This window comes from Apodemus sylvaticus, chromosome 20 (genome assembly GCF_947179515.1).
Source record: "Apodemus sylvaticus chromosome 20, mApoSyl1.1, whole genome shotgun sequence".
Classification (NCBI taxonomy): Eukaryota; Metazoa; Chordata; class Mammalia; order Rodentia; family Muridae; genus Apodemus; species Apodemus sylvaticus.
In genome coordinates, this window is record NC_067491.1 from 9859527 (window position 1) to 9877689 (window position 18163).

General features: G+C 39.9%; 1 protein-coding gene and 1 non-coding gene across 2 annotated transcripts in view; both read right to left on the reverse strand.

Annotated features, from left to right (window-relative positions):
• Tafa2 (TAFA chemokine like family member 2) overlaps window positions 1-18163 on the reverse strand; it is a 408308-nt gene that overhangs the window by 304306 nt on the left and 85839 nt on the right. The window lies entirely within an intron of this gene.
• Window positions 9234-9340, reverse strand: LOC127671366 (U6 spliceosomal RNA). The gene has a single exon (XR_007974728.1). It is a non-coding gene; the product is annotated as a U6 spliceosomal RNA (small nuclear RNA).

Genomic DNA, 18163 nt, shown 5'->3' on the forward strand with positions numbered 1-18163 from the left:
AGGAAGAAGAAATAGACAGACCTATAAACCATCAATGGTTAAAGTAACCATCACATTATTACTTCAATAGGTAAAACTGCAGAGAAAACAGATTTACAAGACAGTGGAACTGGAGCTAAGTGGGAGAATTTATATTTGATTACACAATTTATTGTTTTGTTTGTTTTTGGTTTTGAGACAGGGTTTCTCTGTGTAGCCCTGACTGTCATGGAACTCACCCTGTAGACCAGGCTGACCTGTAACTCAGAGATCTGCCTGCCTCTGCCTCCAGACTGCTGGATTAAAGACACACCACCATGCCCAGCATATTTTATATTATCTCTGATAAGAAGGTCTAATCCCAGTAATGTTGAGTGGCAGAAAGGAAAATCACCCTCAGATCAATGGAGATGGGCCACTTCAATTTTTGCCATATTCTGCCAAGCAATCTGTTAATGAGTATGGATTTCAAAATGTGCACTGGATTGCACGACACAGTCCTAAGAGAAATTCAGCACTGATATATTTTCTCCCCACTTATTTTCTATTCATCTCTCCAGTAAACCTCCATTGACCTTTTCATTATCTTCTCGCAAGGCAATAAGAGAACGCCTGAGCTTATCACAAATGCTACAAGTTAATTAAACTGTGATCTATATCCACAGCGTAATATTCCGTACAAGACTAGGTAAACAATACGCGCATTGCCTTCGCGGGGTGTGGAGTAACAAGCCTTATCCTAAAAGCATGGCTGACTTTGAAGAACACTGTGGAGGACGCTGAAGATCTCTCCTGTGAGATCCGATAGCCAATCCCTTCTCTGCTCTTTTCCTCGCCTCAGCTTTTTCATTGGTTATTTTATTTATTTACATTTCAAATGTTGTCCCCCTTTCCAGTTCCCCCTCTGCAAACCCCCTATCCCATCTCCCTCCTGCTGCTTCTATGAGGGTGCTACCCCACCCACCCACCCACTCCCACCTCACCCCCCTAGCATTCCCCTACACTGGGGCACTGAGCCTTCACAGGACCAAGGGCCTCTGCCCCCACTGATGCCAGATAAGGCCGTGCTCTGCTACATATGCAGCCAGAGCCATGGGTCCCTCCATCTGGGGATCCAGCCTCACCATCCTCTGACTGCATCATCCCAGGAAGGATGCTGTGGTCTCTGAGCCACGTGATGGGAGCATTATTTACACGGACAACACAAAGCTTGGTCCCACGGCTTATGTAAGGCTCGACGCAAGTTTCCCTTACACTCCGTAAACACAACACCGCTCCCACGCACCCCGATTTTGTGAGTCTTCCCCTCCCCTCAGTTTCGTCATGATTCTGTTACGTACGTGGCCCCTGTCTTCACACTGGGAACTGGGAAGCAAACTCTGGAATCCAGTCACTGGCTCATTCTTCCATGCTTCCGCTCATGATAGAACAAGTCCCTGATTCGTGGCAACTAATCAATTAACATGGAATGGATGAATGAATGATTTATCAGGAACACGGCAAAAATAATTTCAGCTTGGAATCAGAGACTAGGTAGTCTATTGACCTAGGGAGCTTCACGCTGTGATTTATAAAGAAAGATTATGTGAATAGCATTGTGTGCCCTCAAAAGGATACTCAAGCCCCTATTTCTAAAGAATAAAGCATGAGAAAATCAATTAAATGAATGTTGGGGGCATGGCGGACAAAAGGGTTTGGATCAATATCTGAAGTCTTTTCATGAATTACTCTATAAAATATTATTTCTCCTGGATTAGTGTCACTTCCATTTAATAAAGTCTTTTAAGGTAAAGAATAGAAAACAAAAGTAATCTATAAAACACTACATTCCTGAGACTAGTTAAGGGGTTATATTGTTAAATATTTCACAAAGTTTCAACTCCTTTTTATATAAAGCTTAAATTAGATTATTGTACCTCAGAGAACTAAGAAGGCAAGAAGTAGTATAGAAAATATAATAATCGTGTTAGCATACATAGTTTCTACCACTGTTTTATTAGAACACTGCCAAACCTTATTAAAATCAAATCATTTTAGCACAGGACCACCTGAGAATGTTTTCTAAGTCTGAAGCAAAAGTTGTATTCATAAAAACATGATATTCTCCTTAAAAATATATCTATTATAACAAAACTTTAGCATAAACACACCTAAGGTTATCCCTGAACTAAAATAATGAAGGAGTTAATATGTCCAAATATTAACATCTCACTTTTTAGCATGGCTATCTGTCTGGATGAATCAGGATTATACGCCAGAAAAAATGACTGAGTCACGTTGTGGACTGCTCAGCACTGTCCATTTTATTGTCAACATTTTATATCCCACACGAGGAGAGAGCAGACCTTCCGAAGAAGATTGTGGGTTGAACAGAGAGAAATCCAGCAACAGAAACTGATAGAAAAAGATCTGTTGTTGCAATTGTAGTTGAATTTTCATTTAAAAAATAACCAACTTTTCTCAGTAGTAAAATTTTTATCCTGTTTCTCAATGAAAATTCCCTATCCAATTACATGTAAAAAGGGTAAAATTCAACTAGTATGATACAATCAGCTTTTTAAGGTAAAAAGGCAAAGCTGTGAGAAATTTAGTGTCTATTCTTGTACTTAATAATCATATTTATTGCATAATTTAGGACACTTATAACATTTTCCGTAATGAAATAGTTGAGTAAGTTGTTTACAAATCAATTAAATGAATTGAAAGCCAAATAGATGAGGCAGCCTTCCTTGTTCATGAAGTCATCATGTTCCTTTATCTTCGTAAAGACTAGAGGAAGCAAAATAGAGAAAAAGATAGCAACCTCGCATAGTCTTCCTAATTTATTCACTTAATAAGAATTTTGTGAGTGCCGGTTAGGTGCCAAAAACTCATAACTACTGAGAATTCAAAGGTATTCATTGTCACAACTCCTTCCGAGCCGAGAGAAGGGATAATGTGTCAGAGACACCTTCAGGTTTGGGAAAACAATAATAAAACATCCAAAAAATGCAAAGTAGAAAAGAAAAAGATCCAAGTGGCTACACCACTAGAAAAGTACTTTGTTATCCCTCCCAATGACTATCCCCATAAAGTTGCAAAAGAATTATATTCTTCGTTTGTTTTTTTTTCAAGTAAATAAACCAGTATTGTAGTGACTGTTCCTGGTTGTCAACTTGACTATATCTGGAATGAACTACAATCCAGAATTGGAAGGCTCACCTGTGATCCTAATCTGGAGGCTCAGAGATACAAGTTTCTGACCTGGATCTTGGCATGGAGATCTTGAGGCAAAATGGCTATTAATTCCAGAAGATTAAGACGGGAAGATCTCTGAGTTCAAGGTCACCTGGGGTGAAGCAAGTCTCAGATCCACACCTTTAATCTGGGCCACACCTTCTGCTGGAGACCTACATAAGAAGGAAGACCCGACTCTCTCTTTTTCCCCTGCTTGCCTTGTGGGACTGAGCAACTGCTAGATCTTTGGACTTCCATTCACAGCTAAGGCTGACCATTGTTGGGGATTTTGAAATACAATCTGTAAGTCATCAACAAATTCCCTTACTATATAGAGACTACCCATACATTCTGTGACTCTAGAGAACCCTGACTAATACAAGAATTGTGACCATCTGTAGGCAGTGGTGGCGCAAATCTTTAATCCCAGCACTTGGGAGGCAGAGGCATAGGCAGGCAGACTTCTGAGTTCGAGGCCAGCCTGGTCTACAGAATGAGTTCCAGGACAGCCAGGGCTACACAGAGAAACCCTGTCTCAAAAAAACAAAAAAAGGAAGAAGAAGAAGAGGAAGGAGGAGGAGGAAGGAGGAAGAGGAGGAGGAAGTTGAACCCATTTGTCTCTCATATAAGTAGAGGTAGAACTGAAAGCCACACTCATAAGACACTGTCAGCACACAGACATGGATAAACAAAGTCACCACAGCAGCTCCTTACCAAAAAAAAAAAAAACCTTTAGCAAAACAACAACAATTGGCATATGACTTTTCAAATATTCTGAATCATATGACTGAGCCTATTTAGAAATCTATAGAAATCTAGAACCTCTATGGCCTAAAAGGACATACGTAGGAGAAATGAACGAAAGTGATTTAGAGCTGTTAAGTCCTCCAACCTGTGTGATATAAGCCAGTTCACTAGAGTCATCAATCAATGTCAAATACCTGGCTGCCACAATTTTAAATGTTCGATAAGTCTGTATTTTCTCCTAAAGCAAATACAGCAAGCAGACCATTCTGCATGTAATAATTTTTAGTTTATCACTTTTATTTTCCCTTAGGTAAAGACACCACATTGAAGCCAGTGAGAGGAGCGTCATCTTTCTCACATTTGAGAAACTGACACACAGAGAGACTAACTACTGGTTTATAATGGATGTTCTTTTTAACTCCTGTAGATGTTCTGTGAGGGCAGAAAGTTGTGTTAAAAGAGATGCATCCTATTTTATAAATACCTTCAAACTTCCTTTGCTTACCTGATTGCTGAATTTTTCCCACACCACAAAAGTATAAAATCTCAACAGGGGGGAAACTGTATCCATCTACCCCAGCTCACATTTCTTGCTTTTATTCCTAAAAGTGTCCCAACAGATCAAATGTTTTGGACAATAATGGGTACTAATCCAATCTAGAACATAGCACCCAAAATTCATAACTCATAAATAACAAACAGGATCGGCAGAAGTTACATACTGAAATATGTCTAGATATTTCACAATAAAATGTAACCATAAGATAAAAATATTCTCCTTAACAGAACAATGACAAGGTTAAAAAATAAAGGTCATTTAATCCTAAATAATGGAGAGAAATGTAATTTTCAGACAATAAGGTAAGTGTTCTCATGCTACGAACAAATACTGTCCTGAAATCTGCCCAGCAGACAAAAGATCGCAGAGATTATGAGTGCATACACACTCTCATTAGCAAGGCAGAAGAGCAAGCCTGTATTCAAGGGGTCCCCCTGCTCCCGCATTTGAAAGCACAAAGGGTCACAAGGGGAGCATTCAGATTATCTGCAAATGTTGTCAGGCAAACTTACCCCATTATTAAGAATTTGTGGCTTATATTTGGAAAAAAGGACTGAATGCAACAGGGTACTCTTGCTTAAGAAAGGTATTGTCCGTTGATAAATGGGTAGGATTCTACTATACAGAGATAAACTCAGGCTTTATAAATCTGGAATGTCTGCCACAGGGCAGCACAATAGATATCAAGGCCTGCCCTTCCCCAACCCCACAAGTTTCTATTCACAGAATTCAAGAGGCCTGAACAAGTTCAAGATCAAGTAGAACGCAATTTTCCTGGTTAACACGTTTCAAAACTAAGTGTGCTAATAAACACACAACAGGAAAAGGAAAAAGAAGACCTCCTACTGCTAATGGGTACCAGTTGAGATTTAACTTAATAGTAAGTCTAAAATTCCAATATCTAATTCTTCGTGCAAACACTACACCCAGATATTTAAGAGCACACACGTCTTCATCACACAGCACGGCAGCTCTGCTGGACTCACTCCATTATGAAAATCACTCTTATTACCAGTCCAATGCCACAGTGTGAGTAATGAACTTCATTGTGAGCTGTATAGGATCACTTAATGAACAGCAATCATATGAAATTGCTTTCCAGTAGAATGTGTGGAAGTCAGGTTGTTCCGTTTAATAACCAACTTTGTTTACTCTGTGATTCTGTCTTTAAATTTGTGGTAATCTGCGGGCAGAAATGATGGAAGATTTAGTACATAAATATTACATATTATGTCTAAGTTGAGCAATGTTAGGTCACCTTCAAATGTAGCAATGCAGATGCCAATATCTGTTTTTATCTATTCTTTAATAGATAAAGTGGCAAAAGGTTGTATCTTCAAAACCTCAACAATATATGCAGTATAGAAGGAAAACCAGTGATCTTGGCCCAGCTTCCCATAAATACTTCTTGGGCTATATATAGTCCTTAAATACTTGTTATCTGTTGATAAATTGATACCTTGGTCAACTAATGTGCAAGAAATGAATGAAATATTTTAAATGTATATTATATTAATATATTGAACATATGTTATCTCACTGGATTATATGAATGCATATTAAATCAAAAGACCACCATCAGATGGGAGGACAGGAGATCCCATCTATAATCAAGAAGCTATCTCCAACTGCCAACAGTTCACAAAGGAAAAATTAGTTTTCTCCAAAGGACTCTTACTAAGGACACACTTAACGGCAGGCATCATGCTAGCATTAGATATATGTAGAGCAGAAAACAAACCCAGCAATATTTTTGTAGATTTTTCTATCTCCCATAAGGCTTTGTTTGAGCATTTTTAATCTTCCTAATTTTTGTTTATACATTTTCATTTCTAATGTTGTGTTTTTATGGTGTGTGTGTGTGTGTGTGTGTGTGTGTGTGTGTATGTGTGTATGCGGGCACTTGTGTATATATTTCTTATGGTTTTTCCTTTTTTGTCTTGTTTTATTCTCTTTTTTCTCTCATGTTTGTTTTCTATAGAGTTAGAGAAAGGAGGCCTGGAGTTTCAGGGGTGGAGAGGACCTGGGAGGAAGAACAGGGAGGCAAAACTGCAATCAGAATATATATTGCACAAAAAAATTCAATAAAAATTATCTTTAAATGACACTATTACTGAGGCTATGGAGTGCTCACAAAAAGGGACCTAGCATGACTGCACTCCAGAAGACCCAACAAGCAGCTGAAAGAGTCAGATGCAGATACTTGCATCCAACCAATGGACGAAAGCAGCTGCCCCCTGTTGTTGAATTAGGGAAGGCTGAAAGAAGCTGAGGAGAAGGGGAATCCTGTAGGAGGACCAGCAGTCTCAATTAAACTGGACCCCCAAGATCTCTCAAACACTGGATCACCAAACAGGCAGCATACACCAGCTGATATGAGGCCCCCAACACACACACAGTAGAGGACTGCCGGGTCTATGTTCATTCAGAGATGATGCACCTAACCCTCAAGATGATGCCCCAAAGAGTTTAGAGATCAGATGTGGTGGGAGGTGGGGATACCCACGTGGAGACAGGGGTTGGGGAGGTGGTATGGGATGTGGAACAGTCAGAAGGTGCATGGGATGGGGGGATAAAATATGGAGTGTAAAAAAATAATTTTTTAAAAAGACTCAAAACTAAAAATAATTTAAAATGTATTTCATCATGATATTCAAAATCCTTAGCAATTTTCACAATGGTATCAGGAATTACAAACTAGAGGATATACATTAATACTACTTATCTAAAGTATTTACAATCGAACTAAATGTATGTTTATTTAAAAAAGTAAAAATGACTCTACTGTCAACCATCATCACAATCCTTAGTTTTATACTGTGGGCAATGAGACATGGAATTTTAAATCTTCATCCTAAGGTCATTGCAGGCATGGGTCCCAACAGTAGGCCAATTTGAAAGCAAGATACCAATATTCTGACCAATCAGACGACTTATTCACCAACATTATTGAGCTATTAATTTTGTACCATTAATTTTTCATGTTGGATTATAATTAATATTATGTTCAGTTTTAAGAAGCTTTGCAGATCAGTTGTTACAACTAAGGATACCAAAGGTAAGAGGTAAGAGTCAGCTACCATTTATTAAATCAAATTATTAATATGATTTGTTGATGAGCCCCTTTCACATAAATGGTAATTCTAACCCTGGTCCCCAGTCACATTTGGAAACCAAGTGGTCAGTGCAAAGATACATGTAGCCACAAGGCAATGTCCAAAGAGTCACAAGGATATGACAAAAAGCCCTTTAAAAAGGAGCACACAATTCACCTTGGAACACTCTATCAGCAAACATTTATAGAGCCTGTCTTCTAAAACCCATCTGTGTTACCACCTCAGCTCTTTCCAAAATGGCCCTCTTCTCTCCCACATGATAACACAGATCTTCACAAATAGGAGAAGTTATGTCTCCACTTACTTCAGTTTAAAATTGTCTGCCCACCTCTGACCTTCTTCAAAGCATCCTCATAATTTACAATCATGGTTTCTCCCCTGCCTTGTGATCTCTGCTGGGCTTCTCTATGAGTTTAAGGGTAGGGACGGAGTTAAGGATTACCATACCAGCACACAGTCAGCATTTTGACCATGATAAAAGTTCAAGCAGTATTTTACGAATGAGTTAATGAGCTAAGAACCAGGCTGAGTGCATAAGCTCTCGAGTTCATTATCATCATCCATTTCTTAGAGAGATAGCTATGGGGAAATGAGCAAGAGCCCCTAACTTAGATGGTCACCCACACAGAAGAAAAATCTAAGTAAATAAGTTATAAATTTAGGTAAAAATTAGAATGTTCAAGGCCAGCAGCACTTGCTTATTCTATCAAGATGTGATTCTCCTAGATTGTTCCGAGAGTGCTCCTGGTCCTGATGAAGCTGTCGTGAGCACGTTGTGCGCACATCCTGCCCTCTGGACGTGATGGTGCTATTTCGGAGATTGGTACACAGAGGCGAGGCAGAATACTTATGACAAGAGAATTGTACCAAGTCCTCCACCTTCATAGATTTGTCAATGAAATATCAACCCAACTGGTCAGATAATAACCACAACGAGGAAGATAATCAGGCTCGGTTTAAACGAATACATCATTTTATATGTGTGTGTGTTTCTGATATAAATATATATATCAGAAACATGAGTTATCTAATTCAGGTAGGAAAACAGAATGGTAGTTGTCAGATGCTGGAAAAGGAGGAAAGCAAAAAATGGTTTTGATGGATATAATTGAGAGAAAATTTGAATAAACAATTCCATGAATTACATTCAAAAATCATTAAAATGGTAAATTTTGTACTGTTTATATTACGAGAATTTTTTTCTTTTTTTTATTCGATATATTTTTTATTTACATTTCAAATGATTTCCCCTTTTCTAGCTCCCCACTCCCAGAAAGTCCCATAAGCCCCCTTCTCTCCCCCTGTCCTCCCACCCACCCCTTCCCACTTCCCCGTTCTGGTTTTGCTGAATACTGCTTCACTGAGTCTTTCCAGAACAAGGGGCCACTGTTCCTTTCTTCTTGTACCTCATTTGATGTGTGGATTATGTTTTAGGTATTCCAGGTTTCTAGGTTAATATCCACTTATTAGTGAGTGCATACCATGATTCACCTTTTGAGTCTGGGTTACCTCACTTAGTATGATGTTCTCTAGCTCCATCCATTTGCCTAAGAATTTCATGAATTCATTGTTTCTAATGGCTGAATAGTACTCCATTGTGTAGATATACCACATTTAAAAATATGGAACGCTTCACAAATTTGTGTGTCATCCTTGCGCAGGGGCCATGCTAATCTTCTCTGTATCGTTCCAATTTTAGTATATGTGCTGCCAAAGCGAGCACTTTTTTTTCTTTTTTTAATGGGTTATTTTATTTATTTAGATTTCAAATGCTATCTCCCTTCCCAGACTCCCTTCTACAACTCTCCTATCCCCTCCCTCTCTCCCTACGTCTATGAGGGTGCTCACCATCCCACCCACTCTCCCCTCACCACCCTAGCATTCCCCTACCCTGAATCATCGAGCCTCCAGTGGACCAAGAGCCTCTCCTCCCATTGATGCCCAACAAGGCCATCCTCTGCTACATATGCAGCTGGAGCCATGGGGCCCTCCATGTGTAAGCTTTGGTTGGTGGTTTAGTTCCTGGGAGCTCTGGGGGATCTGGTCAGTTGATATTGTTGTTCTTCCTATGGGGTTTCAAACCCCTTCCACTCCTTCAGCCTTTCCCCTAACTCCTCCATTAGGGTCCCCTCACTCAGTCTGATGTTTGGCTGCATGCATTCACATCTGTATTGGCCAGGCTCTAGCAGAGCCTCTCAGGGGACAGCGATTGTTAACTTTCAAAGAAGTGACACACAGGGAAGTCTCACTTTCAGAGTTTAGCAGTGAAGTATCACAGAACTATGCAGACATGCTTTTTGCTGTGGTCGTATATGTCCTATACAGACGCAGAACTCCTTGTCCTGAGTTGGTTGAGTTCCTATGCACAGATGTGGAGAAACATCACCAGAAGCTGGAATTTCAGGAGCAGGAGGACATCGGCAATTGACAAATGATGTTTCATGATGGGACAAGCAAGAACCCTCAAGGGCACTAGCAGCTCATTTTTTTTTTTTTTACCTAAATTCCCTTTCAAGAAAGCTCTCCAGGATGATGACACTCGATGAAAACTTTTTTAAAAAACTTTTTAAAAAATCCTCTCCTTTCTGGAACACAAGAATATTATTTATTACCCCTGCAGTTAAAAAAACGTAACCTTGAAAACTCTCCAGACATAACTAGCAGCCATCGCTCTGGGTTGATATATGGAAACTTAGTGGCAAAGCTAATTGGGAGAAGCAACTTTGCCAAAACTTTGTGTCTACTCTCAATCCTTTCTCACTGGGTCCCAGGGAAACAAAATTTAACATGAAGATACAGATGACCTAGTACAGAGGAAAACTCTTTTCCTAATGGACACCCTAAAGCCCGGTGTGCTCCTGGGCCCTTCTCAGAATCAACCATCTTCTGCATGGCTCATACTGAGAAAAAATGTCACTGCCAAACCAGTTGACACCACTTCCCGTGTATGTACAGAGTACTGGGAAACAATAGAAAGGGCATCATAATAACACCCTTTGTCCTCACGCACCATATGGAAGGAAGGATGGTGATTTGCTGCAGTATAACTTGGTCAGGGTCGTCAGGATGAAGCAATGAAAAGGACATGCACTCCGGAGAGCAGCAACCTAACCCCACCTCTACCATATTTTAGCTGCACGACCTTAATGGTATTAACTAAATTATGCACCAGGAGGTTTGGTGTACAATTCATCCCAGTTAATCCTCACAAATTCTATAAAGAAAGCATGACGTACACTGACTCCCATGGTGTTTAATTTTCCTGAGCCTTAGTATCACTGGAGACACAGGGAACTGATACCAACCGTGACACATAAAACTAGCCAAGAATGGATGCAGCTCATATTGTTGGGGTATTATGCACTTATTATGTAGATATTGGTAAAATTGTTCTAAAGTCACTTTGGCAAGCTCTCCCTGTCAGTCATGGTCAGAGCTTCTTACAAAGAAAATTTAAAACAATAAATGTCTGTGTACCTGTTAAACACAAAATCCTATGTACAACTGCAAACATATAGGACATAATATTTCTATCACTAAGGAGCTTGTAATCCAGAGGATTTCTAAAGTTGTGTGTGTGTGTGTGTGTGTGTGTGAACTTAAAATGAAGACCACTAATCAATATCCTATATGTCAGGACACGCGATTAGATATCCCTATTCTAAAAGTGTCCACTGACCTTCTGACCACTCCTTTTTCATAACTGAATAATAATTCCTGAAAATGGGGTTTTTCAATAAGGTTAAAAAAACATAATATGCACAAAACATGGGTACTCTTGTTTTTCACATTCATATAGCATGTATTTTTCATAAACACCTGTACCAACTGAGCATATGTTGATTTCAAATCACTGGCATGAAATCCACGGCATAAAAAAAAAAAAAAAACAGACAGGGAGCACTCGGACCCCCTGTTTACAGTGTCAGCCTTAACAACCACTCAAACTCTGGCTCCGTCATAATTAGAGGGACGAATGGAAAATGAAAAATTTAACGTGAGGAAGCTGCTCTTCATCTCACATGGGGATAAAGAGGACCTTTCCTGAAGTATTTTTTGTGAACTCTACTCAGAACATTGATCTCAATTGAAAAAAAAAATCTTATCATTTTGGAGGATTCAGAAATCTTCCCCTTGGGAATGGGAATAAATACACAACCTGTGAGATATCTCTGCTATAAATTAGTATTATGCAGTAATAAAAAAAATTGACAGGGTTTTAGACACTGTAATTAATGTACATTTGAAATTTCTCTCATCTTCCAGGAAAATTCCATCAAAATATAGCTTTGATATCATTTGATTTACTGAAATATTATAAATGTTAGTCATAACACATTATACATCATCACCAAAATTCAGTATTACTACCACATGGGAAAATAAAGAATGGGGGGTGGGAGCACTGTGCCTACAACAAGATGCATCAGCTCTCTAGTAACAGACTTCAAACAAGGATACTGAGAAGCTGCAGGACAAGATCTTAAAGTAATGGCTTTGAAAAACCAGCAAGACACGTGGGACACATAACAAGACGTGTGGGATGCAGACCAGTAAGATGCGTGGGATGCAGACAAATCATCTAATGGATTGTGGATGCCAACAAGCACTTGCGGATAGGAGCATGATCAGCTGTATCCTGAGAGGCCCTGCCAGTGCAAATGCAGAGGGGATGCTCTCAGCCAACCATTGGACTGAGCACAGGGTCCCCAGTGGAGGAGCTAGAGAAAAGACCCAAGGAGCTGAAGGGGTTTGCAGCGCCATAGGAAGAACAACAATGTGAACCACCCAGTAACCCCAGAGCTCCCAGAAACTAAACCACCAACTAAAGTATACACATGGAGGGACCCATGGTTCCAGATGCATGTGTAGCAGAAGATGTCCTTGTCAGACATCAAAGAAAGGCAAGGCCCTTGGACCTGTAAAGGCTCATTGCCCTAGTGTAGGGGAATGCCAGGACAAGGAATCAGGAGTGGGTAGGTTAGTGAGCAGAGGGAAGGGGATGGGATAGGGGGTTTTCTTTTCGGAGGGGAAATTAGGAAAGGGGATAACATTTGAAATGTAAAGAAAGAAAATATCTAATAAAAAGAAGAAAAAAAGAAAGTTAATCATGATCTCAACAGAGACAGATTTTTTTGTTTTTTTACTATACATTCAGTAGAAGAAAATCTTATTAAGGATAAAAGGGGAGAGAACTTTCTGTATCTTAGGAAAGATATACACATTGGACCAGGAAGTTTTAAGTATTCCTAGTAGATTCAGAACAGATGCTTCACTAAAGGTGTTTTATATATAGTCCAATTGTCAAAATACAAAACAAAGATTTTTTTTAAAAAATGGTAAATGTAATGGATAATGTGTGCACACAAGGGGACTCAGACTTCTCAGTAGTATTCTTACGAGCCAAGAAAGTTTAAAATGATATATTCAAGGTTCTGGAAAAATACTATTAATCAAAAATATTCTACCTGAAAACACAAACCTTCAGAAGTAACGAACAATAAAACCCACAGGCAGAAAGTGATACTCCCCATCACCACCAGACCAGCCAAATAGGAAGTGCTCTAGAAAGCCCTCTCTACAAATGAAAAGAAAAGGCCACAATGATAAAAAAAAAAAACACCAAAATATAGAAAAATACTAATAAAGCAGACACATAAAAATGAAAAGAAAATCGAAGACTATCAGTATCTAAAACCATCAAAGAAGAACAAAGAGATAAACAAAAGACACAAAATGACAAAAAGAAATAATGAAAGGCAAGGGTACATCTACTAGTTAATAAAACTACACATCAATGAGGTTAAGTTCCAAGATTAAAAAAAATTTAGACTGCCTTCAAGGAATTAAAGGCATAAGACTATATGTGACCTACTGGGAACTCACTCCATTGTAATGACAAAGACTGTAACATGATCTTAAAAACAGTAGCCAAATGGAAGACAAGCGTGAGTCTCTGTATCAGAAAGAATATAAAAATCTCTCTATAAGGACAGAAACATCATTTCAACAATAAGAAGTGTGTGTGTATGCCCAACACCAGTGTATCAAGTTAAAAAAATAAGTGTTATAATTGAATTCTGTCCTCTGGATATGGCATAGCTAATACAGCCATGCTGGAACAACGTCTGTGACAGCTTGTAATGGACCTACCTACACAAGACTGAGTCTGACAGCAGTCTATCATGAAGGACCACGAGCTCATAGAGTCCTAACCCCGCCTCTGATGGGATATGGGATACTGGTGGATTCTGGGGGAGGAGCCACCCTTACCTTCAGTTATGCACCCACTGAGGAGCATGGCTGCCTCCTGCAGATAGTCCTAAACGCACAGTCACACAAATGTTACTGGTTAATTCACTGGTTCTCAAAGAGAAGGGGAAGAGGGAGGGGAACAAGGGAGAGGGAATATAAAGCTATCTTTTATTTTCCTGATGCAATTGTTGTCTTAGAAGTGTATTGCCTCTATCGGCTAACCTAGGCCGGGCAGCTTCCACCATCTTATCTAGGCCTAGAATGTTATCAGCCTCTGAGATTTATTGTGGACAAGCTTACTCCTGCCTTTCTGATCTCCAGCTGGCTGGTTCAACGAAGCTGTTCTGGCTCAAACTCCTCTCCAAGGTGACCGATTCAATCGGCTTTTTCTCTCAGCCTCTCCTGAGTGAATTGCTCTGCTTGGCCTCATCCTAACCTGGCAGTCTGTTCTAATCTTCTGGCGCCTTCTCATTCTCTGGCTTATTCTATCTTCTCCCGCATTGGGCTTGTTCTGTCTCTGCAACCTGTCTCTGTACAACTGTCCCAGTACAACCACCTCCTTCCTTTCCTCCTTCCCTGCCTGCACTGCTCTCTCAGGTAAGTCTCCCTTTCTTCTCTCTTCTCATGAGAGTTGGGCAGATCCTATTCTGTCCAATGGTCCTCTGATTGGTCATTTTTTTCTGCTTCTCAAACATCATGGATGCTTCTTTCTACAAACTAACTTGACCATCATTGCTTGGGATTAAAGGTGTTTACTAAGGGCCTGCCTGTATTCCAGAAAGAGGGATTAAAAAGCTGAGTCACACCACAACTAGAAACAGGTTCAGCAAATAACACAATCATGGGAGTTCACAGTGTAATCAAGTATCCTGAGACAAGAGAGAAAGAGAGAGAGAGAGAGAGAGAGAGAGAGAGAGAGAGAGAGAGAGAGGAGGGGGCAGGCAGGATGGAAAAAAGAATGAATGAAAACAAAGCAAAACAAGGCCAACAATAACAGCATTGTGAATGCTAAGAGTTGTCTTCTGACCTCCACACTTGTGCTGTGGTGCACATATACTCAAACACATGGGCACACACAAAACAAAAAGAAGAAAGAGAAAGAGTGGGAGGGAAAAGGGAATGAAGAAACAGAACAAACAAAGACAAACACAGAAGCTGGGCAGTGGTGGCGCATGCCTTTAATCTCAGTACTTGGGCAGAGGCAGGCAGATATCTGAGATCGAGTCCAGCCTGGTCTACAGAGTGAATTCCAAGACAGGCAGGGAAAACCTGCCTTGGGGAAAAAAGAAAAGAAAGAGAAGAGAAAGAAGAGAAGAGAAGAGAAGAGAAGAGAAGAGAAGAGAAGAGAAGAGAAGAGAAGAGAAGAGAAGAGAAGAGAAGAGAAGAGAAAAAAGAAACAAAGACAAACACAAAGCTCACAGGTAGACACAGAAATGTAACTCCCAGAGGATGTCAGTCTTATCAACATGCCGTTACCCAGACAACAAGAGAAAAGGCAGAAGGAACAGGCAAAGAAGTTAACTACCTACTGACCTGATGATGGTAAGTTTTCCTCTGCACCACCCTCGGGATACAGGTCCTATACTACCAGGAGCAGAGAACCTCACAAGTGTCCTCCTTAGGTCTGAAACACTTTCAATACCAGCATACTCTTCTACTTACTTCACCTATATCCCTGCCTATTAATGGACCACCACTTCTACGCCAGGCATTTTCAGACCATGCAACAGGTAATATCACACAGTCCAAAATTGCCCCACAGCATGCTTTTGTGTAGCCTGTAATCAAAGGACAAGTTTCACATTTTGAAGGGTATTAAAATGATCAAAATAAGAATGCTATTCCACAACAATCATATAAAATCTAAATTTTAGGTATGTCTCCATTGAAGGCCCTCTCACCCTCAGAAGTTTCTTCTCCCTTTTACTTTTTGTTCTTTGACATATTGTATTCAGGGACTCTTCTGGAAGTAAGCCTGTACACATTTATAATCACACAAACTCATGAGGCTGAAGCAAGAGGGTACCAATTTTGAGACCACCTAGATGCATCTTAACTCCCCTGCCATCCTGCGCTACAATATAAAACTCTACCTCAGAAATAATAAAATAAGTCAGATTCACAGTCATTGCAACAAAGTCAACCCGGTTTGCAAAGCCTATAAAAGTAGCTAAAGCTGAAACAGAATTTCTGTTTTTTTAACATTCAGGAGACAAAACAAGGTCTAATTGTAGACATGATGGAAGAATTCAACCCATACAACACAGTATGCAACATATTGGTTGCAAACAATCTCACAGTACTGCAGGAAGCCACAAGGGATAGAGGGGGAAAGGCCTGGGCAGGAGAAGTGGCTTCTGTGATGGAGTTATGCAAGCATCAGAGGTCACACAGACAAGAACTTTATATGTCACCCTGAAACTTCTATTTCATTTTATCGACAATGGGAAATACTTGGGTTTTAGGAATGCCTATGTCACTGTAGGTTATATATTTATAGTTATCCTGGCTGAAATATATCTGATTGCACTTCATGACCCTTTTGTGAAACAGGAAACACAACAGTTGGATACATATTTGCCCCGGAAAGAACTAATTGGTGTTCCCACGAAGCACCCACCATTCTCACCCATTATCTCCCTCGAAATAAAGCAACAATAATTGCTGACGCACACTGAGTGCTACTTGCTGCCAGGTCCTTGCAAGGTGCTGTTGTGACATTAACTAATTCTGTCCTTATTTACATAACCTCTCATAGTAATTCTTGTTCACCCAGGTACATATAAATGGGACTGAATATAACCTTTTCCTGGATGAATACATTTCTTGAATCCCAAATTATATATTTTGTTTCTGTTCCTAGTTGAACAGATGGAATAGCTGTAGCGTGACTTTGACTCCCTTTGTCAAGCAACGCAGGCAGTTGGATAATAACTTGTTCATCCTCAAACATTATTGACCATGTGTCTATCATGCTGTGGTGGGGCAGCATAGAAATATACTGACAAGTGCTTGCCATGTCTTGGCATCCTTGGGGTAGCATTAAGGGAGCAAAAACATGATCAGTCTCAGACAGAAACTACAGTCACTATGAACTCCATCAACAGGAGTTGACATGTTTGCAAACACCTAATTCCTAAAAGTCTTATTAAAGCATCTACCTTCTAAATGGTTTGTGGGTGCGTGTTCTGGTAAGGGGGAAAAAAGGTAGGAAGAGAAAGGGTAGGAATAATGGCGACCATAATTAAGCCAAGAAAAGCAGGAGTCAATGTGTCTTAGTCAGGGCTTCTATTCCTGCACAAACATCATGACCAAGAATCAAGTTGGGGAGGAAAGCGTTTATTCAGCTTATACTGCCACATTGCAGTTCACCACCAAAGGAAGTCAGGACTGGAACTCAAGCAGATCAGGAAGCAGAAGCTGATGCAGAGGCCATGGAGGGATGTTCCTTACTGGCTTGCTTCCCCTGGCTTGCTCAGCTTGCTTTCTTATAGAACCCAAGACTACCAGCCCAGGGATGGCACCACCCACAAGGGGCCCTCCCCACTTGATCACTAATTGAGAAAATGCCCCACAGCTGGATCTCGTGGAGGTACTTCCACAACTGAAGCTCCTTTTTCTGTGATAACTCCAGCCTGTGTCAAGTTGACACACAAAACCAGCCAGTACATAATGTTTCATAGATGCCAATGGTATTTTGAACCTGTTCTCCAGGGGTAATACTGAAGAAACAGAGATCATTACATTAGGCTCCTAAGTTAAGTATCTGGGAAAGGAGGAATAGGAAAAGTGGCCAGACAGGCAGATGGGAGAGAGACTGACCCTCTGTAAAATGTCACAGATGGCTTGACCTCTATGATAAAAAGTACAGGAAAGCTCATCCTTCTAAATAAGCTTGGGTATGGGGTCTTTTTGGATTTTTTAAGTTAAGATCTAAATTTAGTAATTATATAGCTTTTTTGAATATAGAAGAGGAGGGAATGTATTTTATAGGCTCAGAGGTTGTTGGGATAAAATTGCATGACAGACATGTGAATTGCCATGTTATTGGATCAAAGCCCATATAGCATAGTATTACCAAATCAATACTTATGGCCTTTAAGTTAGAAAGCATAATTTTTAACCAGAAGGTCCTATAGTATATATAGACTATTTTCTAAATCTTGCATACAAGTAAAGATAGATAGATAGACAGACAGACAGACATAGACATAGAATAGACATAGACACAGATATAGACGTAGACTAGACATAGACATAGTCATAGACATAGAATAGACATGGAATAGAC